The following is a 12304-nucleotide window of genomic DNA, read 5'->3' as shown; positions in this document are numbered from 1 at the left end:
TCGCAAACCAGTCAAGTTGCAGTTACAGTTTACATGTTTTCACAGACAATGGATCAAACATGGATGTGTTGGATGACATTGAATAATGGCCAGAAAAGTGTTTTTTTGTAGAACATTATGATGTCACAGTGAAGTTGACCTTTGACCTTTTGGATATAAAATGTCATCACTTTGTTGTAAGCTATTTGTGTATTTAACATTTGTGTGAAATTATGTCATAATTAGCATATGAATTCTCTGAATTTTCTGAGGTCACTCTGACCTTAGACCACCAAATTCTAATCAGTTAATTCTTGAGTCCAAGTGGAGGTCTGTGCCAAATTTGAGGAAACTCCTTAAAGGCCTTCTTGAGATATTGCATTTACAAGAATGAGACAGATGCAAGGTCACACTGACCTTGACCTTTGACCACTAAATTCTAATCAGTTCATTGTTCAGTCTAAGTGGATGATTGTCTCAAATTTGAAGAAATTACCTCAAGACATCCCTGAGATACCTTGTTCAAGAAAATGGGATGTATACAGACAACTTGAAAACATAACACCTCCAACCGTGACTATTGCCGGCGTGGAGGCTTAAAAAGCATTGTTTGGATTAATCTTACCACCCCTTGTGGAGGTCCAAACATCTTATTACTGGTTTTACCCCAATCTCAAGTAAGTTGACAACACTTGACAAGTAGTTTTCTTGTTAAGCATGACAAAATAATTCTAACTCATGTTTCACTTGCTAGCTTTTTCCATAACTTTTAATCACATGTCAAAGTCTTTAACATAGATGGATTTAAGAGATGGCAAAAGCAGGGTAGGCAGAAAAAGAAAAAAGAAAATAACAAGGAGATCAATGAAGAAATACGTGATAGAAATAGTGAGCAAAACTTGAGTGTTTTGAGACTGTTTTGTTGAGCATTATTACCATTTCCATTATTATTTTCCAAGATGATTACCATAGTCAAGAATAAACTTTCACTTTTACTTCTTAGGTACTCACTTCCTAGGTACTTATTAGCAGCGTAGTGTCTGACAAAAGGTCTGAGCAGTGACAGCTGAACAGCGGCATATTGTTTTGCAATTGACCTCACAATCAAAATTCTACTACTGGCACCACTCTACCTTTAAGATGGCCGCTGGCATGTTTAGTAGGAGCTTTATGACAAAACTGTGAAGCCTAATAAACCCTTTTAACAAAGTGCTGATGCTCCTCTGCAGGATAGCTCTTGCCATTACACGCAACATTCTGCTGTCTCCAACACTGTCTGTGATCAGTTTCTGTGTCTCAACACAGAATACAACACAGGTGTTACATTGGGTACGTTTACATGCATGCTGATATCCCTCTATTATTCCAAATATGATCAGAAATGTAAACAGCAACTAGGCTTTTTTTGTCTTCAAAATTTAGCATTTTACAATAAGACATAGGATATGCTGGTTGTATTCAGTATTATTTGGACATGTATGCTAGAACTCAGAATATGCCTCTCAGTTAGGGTTTTACCACAGTTTGCGACACAGCCTCTTGCCTGTTTGTTTGACTCTGTGCTTTGTCTTGGATATGTTGTACACAAACCAACTCACCTACAGTTTGCAAGGCTGGTGTAGAGATACTCCCAAAAGAAAAGCCAACATTTTGGTTGGAAGGAGAAACACACCTACGTTTAAACTTTATATAAAGACTTGGATATCAACAAGTTTTTGGATATGTGCAGATATTGCAATGCTGACCTTTGCAAGACGGTGTTTGAAGGAATGGAAGAGGGAAGCTGTGCTCCGCCACCAGTAACAAAAAAATCCTATTTTGATACCATGAAGCAAAATGACAAGCGGCCCCAGTGGTTCCGCTTTTCTATATTGTGACGTGATAAACAACATGTTAGGGCATGTTAATTGGACTATGCAAGGCTGCATGTAAACGGGAGTGTTAGTGGAATATCGATTTTCATTAGCCAGCGTAGTAGAAATATTGTGTTTTTCTGAAAAAGGGAAAAAACTGAATATTTTGTGCATGTAAACATACTCAGTTTGGCTCATCTTTTCTCACTCATCCCCTTCGGCCTCTTGTGTCTGGGTAACAAGACAAAGTCAGGCAGACATAGGGGAATAGTCCTCTTGGGTGTGATTTGGTGACCTCTTCATTCATATTTACTGCCAGCATGAAGGAATGCATGAAAATAAGGACTTTTATTAGGACGCAATATTCTCAGCAGCTTAAGGTGAGGTCATATGGAAGAGAAAAGGTGACATCACTGAGAATTCAATTTGTTAAATGTTACTGACAACAAGGGATAGCAAGGGACATGACATGAGAGTGGCATGAGCTCAGTGGCACTACAAAAAACATTAAGGAGCCCTGACAATAACACTGATAATGGAGCATTATATAAAGCACTGTCTGTTATTAATATAAAGTTATATTGCAAATAAATGAATAAAATTATTCTGAAGTTGTTGACAAAGATTTGAAGTAACTTTGAACTCTGGTTGGCAAAAATGAGAGCATGTTGATACACTGCAGCTGAATCTGTATGCTAACAGTATTAAATGATGAGTCACATACAGATTTTATCTCCCTGTTTTGTTTTGGTCTTCTTCAGCAAAGTGTTTATCGAACCACCTGTCAGATGCAGAGCTCACATCCAGCTTTTCCGCCGCCCTGGAAGAGGCTCAGGCTCAATGTGCAAACATCCACAGCTTTTCTCCGAGAGCTAGACGGAGCAGATTTCCACACACGCAGCCTACTATGCTCCCTCTCCACCTTCCTCCCACAATCCATCCACTGGTGTGCTCTGCCTACTGAGCCCTGAAGAAGTCGTTTCACACCCTGCCTTGTTTTTGGATCGCATGACTCACACACTCTCAAAATATCATTGCCACTATTTGGGTCACCCTGCTCCTGAACTGTGTGCGTGCATTCACTCTACTGCTGTTAGCATGCGCTCTCGTCATATATTATATATATATGTCTTTATCGTCCTGCAAGTGCGTGTGTTCCTCCTGCTCATTCACTGGCACGTTTTTTAAAGCCACAGCATGTTGCCAAATGACACCTAGATGAGGTTACTCAGCACTATCCACTTTCTATATTCAACGGAATATGCAGTGCATGACAATGCTGAATATGTTTTCAATCTCTTTGCATTTTTCTTTACACAAAATGTTCACAGACACCTCTGCTGACCTCGTAATTTCCTGTAAATTGTACCTAGTTTCCCTCAGCCTTATTATGATTGCTTGCACTTAAACAACATACAGTAGTGATGCACTGAAATCTAGAGCATCACAAGAGTAAGAGACCCACATTTTCATGTTTTAGCTCTAACATGTGACTGCACTGCATTTGGTCTATTGAGGCTGCTGTTAATATAGAAATTGGAGTCTCTTTCTTCTTCTATAGACTCATCGAGGCTGTAGGCGGAAGTAAACAAGACACTATTTCTGCTGCTGATCTCACTTGTAACACTGTGAAATGAAACAATTTTTACTCTGTTACATACTCTTTAAAACCTCTATTTTTGCATTTCCTGACTCAAATTCTACTTTAGCACTTTGTTGTATTTCAGAAGAAGTCACGCATTTCAAGTCTGCAGATGTATAATCATATGCTAGCAAGTAACTGGAAAGGGTGTAATCACTACACAGCCCTTTCACACTCACAGAGCTGTAGGTACAAAGCCTGTCATAACACTTTCTCATACTTGTTTTTTAAGACTGAAGAACTTCCATGTGTACACAGTCTACCCTTCAGAGAGGACGACTGCCAACCATAACCTACCCAGCTGGCCACCAACACCATTAGTTGGTCATATTTGTTTGAACATAGGTTGTGACATTGGATGATCATAACTCAATGTCAGGACAACGACTGATGCCAGTGTCAATGTGCTGTAGAATACTGACAGAGGTGGGACCAAGTCATTGTTTTGCAAGTCACAAGTAAGTCTGGAGTGTCTACACATAAGTCCCAAGTCCTGAACTTTCAAGTCCTAAACAAGTCACAATGCTGACAACAGAGTAATATTTTACATTTCAAAAAATTACAAATGCTTTTTAAAATTTGTTGTTTAAAAGAAGTTTGCTAAAAACAAGTGCAACTGACCTGATTCATTCAATATGTGCTGACATTGCACTTTGACAGCAAATAGCGAGCTAATTGTGTTACTAATTAATAGTGCTAATTATGTAAATATTAGCCTGAAGCCTCCAATTTTATTAGCCTCTTTGTGCAGCTTCAAATGCCAAACGAAGCTGGAAGTTGTGCGCCTCCATCTGTAATTTCGACCCTCACTTTTTGTACAGTTTTTTTACACAAAGGAAATGATCTTTAGTGTTGTTTTTTCCTACTGCCACTCAGTAACATAACATGAGTTCTTAATGGTTATCTCCTGCAGCTTGGATGATGTCAGATTGGTTACAACAAAGTGGATCAGGAGAATTAAGTGTCGTCTTGCTGGGATGAACAGCGTTAATGTTCGCAGAATCAGGAAATGAATTTATTCATGGACAACATTTTATCACAGATATCAGAAGTCTATATCAGTGCAAAATCACTTTGTTTAATTCTATTCTGAGGAACACAGAGAGTTCACATCAATATCCATGTCACATATACAACTGCAGAGTGTGGATTTCTGTAAGCTCTGACATCTTTGAGTGGCTGCTTACTGATACAAATGTGCCTCAAAAGTCAAACAAATATGGATGTCTCAGAGCCAACGTCTGTACTTCAGGGAAATGAAACCTACATGTAATGGATACAGTGTGATATTGTCAATGTATGGTTGAACTGACTTGAAGACTCACAAGTTGTAAACATGTGACTCCAATCTCTACCGTCCATTCCTGATGACTTGACTGCTGAATAAAAAGCTGGTCACAATAATTATGTTATCAGCTTATTGTAGGATAGATAGTCATGACTTTGTGTTTACATGCATGTTTGTTTAATTAAGAATGTCACCAACATTTTAGTCATCATGAAGCCAGAATAAACAGCAGGGTTCTCCCAACAGTGATAAGATTTGGCTGCAGGGATTCTCCCCCTTTTGTTTTTATCTCCACCCCTGCCTAATTGAGAGAGTCTGACAACAAATAAAACAACAACTGAAAGACGACACAGCATAGCGTACTGGTAGCCTGCAGCTGCACTTTTGGAGTGAAAGAAGCACAGTCCTGATAGTTGTAAGCATGCCAAGTCGGGACAACAAGCCAAAAACTCCATCGCTTGTAGTTTTCCCTCCAACAATTTCATCCTCCACTCCGTAAACCCACCAGCAACTGCCCAGCTCCCAGGCCATCCATCCCCGGGAGTGGGCTGCAGCACACACACCAGTTTATGAAGGTAACTGCAGTGTAGCTTTGCTAAGCTTTTCTATTAGTCACAGGAAGTATCACTGAGTTTTGTTTTTGTTAACTAAATTTTGTATTTAGTCTTAAACTGAGTAATTTTGGGCTACTCCTATAAAGGGTACAATAATCTCATACATACTTTCTTGTATATATCATGTGGCATTAATTATTCTTTTCAGTATTTTTCTCGTATTCTGATTCCAAAATACTTAAGAACTAAAAGTTCAATGCTCTATGAAAGGGTGTATGTGCATTATTATGCTATTATATTATCATATCAGTGGCATAAAATGGTCTTGAAATGACAATAATATCATTTATTGCAGTTATTTTTTGGACAATTTAACATCCAATTGAAGTTATTGTGAGCCAGTTATTGTGACAGGCCTAGGCATCAAACCAAAATTTGGCTGTTTGTCTAGTTATTCGATAGAAATATGAAATCAAAGCACAACATGACAACAAAATAATCCCAGAAATGCAAGGCACTCCGCTGACAGCTTTGATTAAAGTGTTAGCGGTGCCTCAGGGTGCATTTTTATATGAAACATGCAACATCCTAATACAGAAACTCTCCTGCTGCTAAGTTTTGACTTTCTTTTTATCTCCCCCTCTCTGTGTCTTTATCTCTGTCCACGTCTTATCATGACATTGGCTGAAACAAGCAGCAGGACTACCTGAGCTTGTTTCCTTTGGCTGCTCGGATGCTGTGCCAACTAATGACAACTGCCGCCTCGTGCTGGGCTGTAAGTTTGTCGCGTTCACGTCTGCGGAGCGAGGATATATCACCTCCCCAGCGCACACTGGCCAGTAACAGCTGAATCATGTCACATTAAACAAGCCAGACACCAAATGCACATGCATACACATTACACTAACATGCAGGTGCACACACTGATACCCCTGTTTATACACACACACACACACACACACACACACAGCCTCACAAGGTTATTTATGACAGACATTAAAAATGCAAAGGCGCTACTCTACCATGTGATTGCAACAGGCACATGCTTCTCGACATCCTGATTTCCAGCACACACACTCTGCATGCTAAATAAGTCCTGTACTTCTGTAACTCGCTCTTTGAAGGCAGCGCAGGGCGGATGTAGCACAGACAGTCCATCTCTGAACAATGCAGATCTAATTTAGCCTCAGGACTCGCCCCATTTTCCAACCATCTTTTTCATTACATGTAAGGCTTTTAGCTTTAGTGTTTCTCGCTCATTTGCACAGCTGGTAATGGCCAAGGTGGCTGCTGCAGAGGCCAAACCTGTGACCTTCACGGCTGACTCTCAACATGCGCTGTGAGGAGCAGAGGCGGAGCAGAAGGTGGTGTCTGCGGCCCCAGCCCCAAATGTTATCTCAAAAGCCCCGGCTACTTGTTTTTGTTTTTGCCAGTCTGACAACCAGACATCAGCTTTTGGTTGCCAAAAGTGAAAATACGGTTGCCATTATCAGACACCTTATATTTTGAGTTATTAAGATACCCTGAAGTTATACAGTACGTCAGCGTAATAATGAAAATGTGACATAAAAGAATGTTTAAAAGCAAAACTGCATCATCCCTGGAGAGCAGCAGAGATTCAGCCAAACAGAAACTTTGGGATCTGCTCATAATTTTGTTCACAGCCAACATGTCAGAAAATGGTGAAAACCTCAATCAGTGTTTCCCAGTTTACTGCCAGAGAGGAGTAAAGAAACCAGAAAATATTCACATTTAAGAAGCTGGAATCAAAGAATTTGGATTCAACCGATTAATCAATTATCAAATTAGTTGCCAATTAATTTAATGGCAAACAATGAATTGATTATACAATTACCCGTTGCATATATAATTCCTATCCTACCTATGTCATGTAAATATGTAAAATCATACAATTCTTGTCTCTTTTTAGGTGGTAGGAGTGAAAATTAGTCATCCTTAACATTGAGTGTTTTTTAGTTTTCAGAATAATGAAGACAGTTGGAGACCAACTAGACACAAAATATGATGTATAGGCTCTACAGGATGGTTTTTCCTTTGCAACTTTGATGTTCTTCCCAAATAATATATAGATTTTAGGCCTTCATTTTAGGCTACAGATCTCAAATGGCTTAAAAAAAAATAGCGCATATAACTGCCTTGAACGGGGAAAAAAAATCTCCCAGATGGGCAATGCCCCTGGACCCCCCTAGGTTTGGGGTGAGCCCTGAACATTTGCGTCTGGCTATGCCCTGGTAAAGAGTCGTGTGTACCCGGGGTTTCAATATAAACCATCATTGTAGAATTTCAGTCATTATTTACTGTCTTTTCTTGTCACGTATTGTCTGAAGGACCTGGAATTGAAACTTGATACCAGTGATAACAATGTTTTGGGGGTGGCAATGTCAGTTGATTGGCTGGTTAGTTTGTCAGTTTAGTTCAGGACAAGGTACAAACATGAGTCACATTTCTATTAAATCTGCTGTGAATATTTGTGGTCGCTTGAGAATAAAAGCCTAGGCTGCATTGTCATTTCATCTTCACTTATATTTCAATTTGACATTATGTTCATGTTAGACATTTCTGTTTAGAAGGCAGCCTTATTTTTGCTGTTATCATATCACTGTACAATATATTACATGATAACTACTCCGACTCACTGTCACATAAGGCATATTTTGAGACATTGCTAAAAATGCCTACTTTTTTTCCTCCAAACATCTCTGCTATAATTGCTGGTAAACTTTAAAAAAACCTATGTTAACCCCAGACCTATTGGATCTGTGAAAAATAACCTGAGACACGGTTGAAGATCCAAACCTCTGGAACCTGTCTAAGAGGATGTTTCCTAATTACGACGTTTTTTTGACTAAACTTTGGTCCATGGATTTCTACAAAAATTGTGGCCCCTGATCTTTCCTCGTGTGTTGTCATTAAATCAACATATCGATAACTCAAAATAGCTCATAATGTAATGAGATTTGGTGAGCACGTTCATGTTCCCCAGGTGGATAAAACCCATCCACTCCAATGACACCATCAACTATTGTCATACATTTGTATTCTACTGGTAGAAACATTAAGATTGTCTCAACAGGTTTGTGCTGCACTCCGTAATGATCCATTCAGTCTCCATGGGCAACTAGCAGAGACATTACACTTTAAGTGTGACAGAGATATCAAGGATATTTTTTCTCCATTCACTGTTGTTCATTTTTATTCACTATAAACAACAACTGGCAAGATGATATACAGGAAAAACCTTGCGTTTGTTTTGCCACTTTCTGTTTCGGCATAATGTCACTGTGCCTGAGTTGAATGTTTTCATATCAGTGCTGCATCACATTAAGCTCAGACTCCTATCAGTCACTCGACACCCACAGGAAGAGCTGCACGTCTCCTCCAGGAAAGCATCAATCCTCAACATGTTTCCTTACACATGTTATTATCACATCTATGCTGTCTCAGACCTCGTTAGTGAGGAGAAACCAGGCAGAATCAAACATGACAGTGATATTCTTTCATAGCTTGGCTTTGTGTATCTTTTTACATGTACTGTACAAACAGAGATTTATTAGGACTTCAGCCAGCAGCCCTATCACCAACCCAAACACTGATGGGATGTGATCGCTGTCACAGTCCTGAAGCAGGGAGGCCTTCCTCATAATCACATCATTTTTCACAAGACGCCTCTGCCACTCCCTGGAACTCTGCCTGTCTGTGGCCAATAAAGGAGACATGAGGAAAATGCCAGATCAAACAGCTTCGATCACACGATCCCTCGGCGGATTACATCTGCCACTTGGCCTGGAGCTGCCAGAGATGGCGGGCCAGGAGGCTGACACTAGAGCTATGCAGCCTGGGGTTGTAAACAGTAGCTGATGCATCGGCATGGATGTCACATTAGCACGCTAATGGAAAGGAAAAACTTGGTGGTCTGCAGGTAACAGTGCACAACCAGGCCTGTCAACAATCGGTGATAAATCAAATGTGATTGACCTGCAGCCTCTGGTCTGTTCAAACATGCTTTATTTTCTAGAGCCAACAGCAGATTATTCTATGTATACTAATAATCAAACTAACTTCAGCCTGGTGTCTGAACGGCAGTGTAGCTGTGACTGTTTCCTCTCACATTCCCACCTGATTATGACTGAATGAGCTGTTTGTGTCTTCTTGTCCCTCTTTTCTTTCATCCCAGACATTGCGATGTGTCGCTCTAAATAATCACTGCAAAGCCGATGTACAATGTGATCCGATCACTGTCACCTGCTGAGCCGATTCAGACAGACCCTGATGCACCTTGTCTCATTATCAGCGTTACACTATAATGGTCTCAACAGTCAGCTCAGCCCAGGGGGCAGTGGTAATGCATCTGAAATGGTAATGGCAAAAAAAATCACAAAAAGAAGACTCATTTGTGCACTTCAGGAAATTAGTTACAACAGCTTAACAACCAACAATAAACACAAACACATGGATGACTCACACTGATGGACTGTGAGGGACACAAAGACTTCGCTCATCCACATGGGCTTTCACTCTTGTGAGACCCCGACCATGTATAGCAGTTATACTGAACTTATAGCCTGCAGCCGGGGCCTGCTGGTCCACTCAACATTTTCAAATTCCCAACGAAAAAAAAATTAATTCACACTGGCATATTGTTTTGTACTTTGCATGTAAAAAAAAAAGGTGCCAGAGTGCATCAAAGAAATGTCAAAGTAGAGCTTGTTTATTCAAAATAAATAAATAAAAGTGGGCCAGGGGAGGATCCCTGGACCCCCAACAAAAGGTCTAGGCTCAGCCCCGAATCTTCTCAAATCCTAGAAACTGGCCCCTGCCCTCCTGTCACCTTCCAAAAGTGGCCCCTGGGCAAAGCAAATTGACTATGCCTGCTGTAGAGTACTTCCAGATAACACTTTCTGTCATAGTTACACTAAGAATCTGTCTCACACCACAGTCTGAGGTGGTTTCTTGGATGCTTTTACACTTAGCTTTTTTGATATCAGTCAGATATCTGATCTGCTCAACACCCATGAAGTGGCCAATGGGGTAACAGATTTGCCGGAAATAAGTGTCAATTCACCCAAAACAATGGCATCTACCCATGCGGACAGTTTTTTAAACATTTTTTAATGAATATTTAAATTCCTGAATCAATGTAATTAAATGCAATTAAATACATGCAATCCCCAGTTGTAGCAATATAAGACATCCATCCATGTAATGTGCCATCATATCCATTTCAAGAAAAGCAAAGCCAAAGCATGGAAGCAGAAAATGGCGGACAATCTGAGGACAAAGCATTTGTAGCAACTCAAAATCAACCAGAGCAAACTGCTGTTACACGGGTTAGATCCATCTCGCTGTGAACTCCAGCGCTGGAGCTCTGCTACTGAGGGTCCATCTACAAAGCTTCTGTCTGCTAACCTCCTGGTTAAAAATGTCCTAGCGGCGGGGAGCAAGGTGGGCTAGCTAGCTAATGCTTGTCTCATTTGTAGTCAGTTAAACAGAGAGAAGGAGGAGGTTGGGGAGGGTATGGTAATCATATTGAACCAGGAGATAAGCATATCATCAAGGCCCTATTTAGGAATCTGTCTCTGGGATGCGTGACTGCCACCCTAATGCAGTGGAAGTAAGTAGAATTTTGATTGTGATACTCAGCTTTGAAAATTGTAATTAAAAAGGTCAATTCCAACATGTCTGTCTAGACACAGTGTATGCATTTTTATTTTTAATAACGAACCCTTGTATGTCTATACTGTAATTGGGAGTAGAGATACTGAGTTTTTGAATAGTGAGGGGATGTTATAATAAGGGATATTGTCTGCCAAGCCAGAAACTGATTTGTCATCTTGTGGCTGAGATCTGCCAAAATGAATCTTAAATCGAACCCTTCCAGGATTTGATATATTCTGTGGTGAATCCTGGCTCCAACACTCAGAAAGCTAAAAACAGAACGACCGTCATGGGTCACACATTTTTCCGTACATCCTTTCATCTGTTGGCACAGCGATATGTTGGATGGGCAAACCTTGGCATCCTCCTACTGAAAAATCCCCCCCACACACACACAACCAGGCAGCCCACCGCTCTGCTCAGGCTCTGTTTCAGAGCCCGCCCTGCTGGCTCGGCCAATCGGAGCACTCGCTGCTCCCACTTCCTTGGGACTGCCACCATCTGTTGACACTATGAGTGGAGGCTCTGCACCCTGGTCCTGGCTTGAGACCACCATCCACCACCACACTGCTTTGGTCCTCTGTAAACTGCCGTGACATCATCAAACTAAGGAGACCCCGGAGGTGCTAACACAGTCCAAGAGGATCTCACACACACACACACACACACACACACACACACACACACACACACACTTTCACACACACGTCTACACACATAATTAAACCTGTGGGGTTTTGGGGTTTGAGCTTGTATGTGTCTTGCCTTCTGTTTCTGCATGATTGCCTAGTTATAATTTCAATCTGGATTGAGGGCTTTTCCTCAGTGTACACAAACACCAAGTCTGCAGACGTGTTCAACTGCACGTAGCATCGTCTTCAGCATGTGAAGACAGCGTACAGTTATGACTATGTGTAAACCAACCTGTAGCCTGTTTACCCACATGTTTAGCTATTACAGCACCTATTCTGAATATAGTTTATAGTTGTAACTAATGACTGGAGTAATGGTTACTAAATGACTCACTGCTTTAGAGACATGTTAAAAGCCATTATTATAACTACCTTTGGGTTGCTTTGGCTGGTGTTTATTCTGCTACAGCATGACAGGTGTTTTGCCATTTTATGTGCACTTTAAATCATTTACATTGACCACGGCTGCTGGGCAAATGGACCAAAACATGTATTCATAATTTATTAAAGTTTACAGCAGGGGTCATCAACTGGCTATGGCTATGACAGAGACAAGAGCTGGTGGAATGAAGACGCCACACAGGGAAACCACCTAGAATCTGAATCCAGCTGCAGAAAGC

The 12304-nt window shown here is 40.7% G+C and overlaps 1 protein-coding gene across 8 annotated transcripts in view; it reads right to left on the bottom strand.

Annotated features, from left to right (window-relative positions):
* kcnc2 (potassium voltage-gated channel, Shaw-related subfamily, member 2) overlaps positions 1 to 12304 on the bottom strand; it is a 142771-nt gene that overhangs the window by 16424 nt on the left and 114043 nt on the right. The gene's annotated exons all lie outside the window — the stretch shown is intronic.

This window comes from Epinephelus lanceolatus, chromosome 23, assembly GCF_041903045.1.
Source record: "Epinephelus lanceolatus isolate andai-2023 chromosome 23, ASM4190304v1, whole genome shotgun sequence".
Classification (NCBI taxonomy): domain Eukaryota; kingdom Metazoa; phylum Chordata; class Actinopteri; order Perciformes; family Serranidae; genus Epinephelus; species Epinephelus lanceolatus.
Note: the sequence above shows the minus strand (reverse complement) of the source record. Positions and strands in the feature narration are given on the sequence as shown.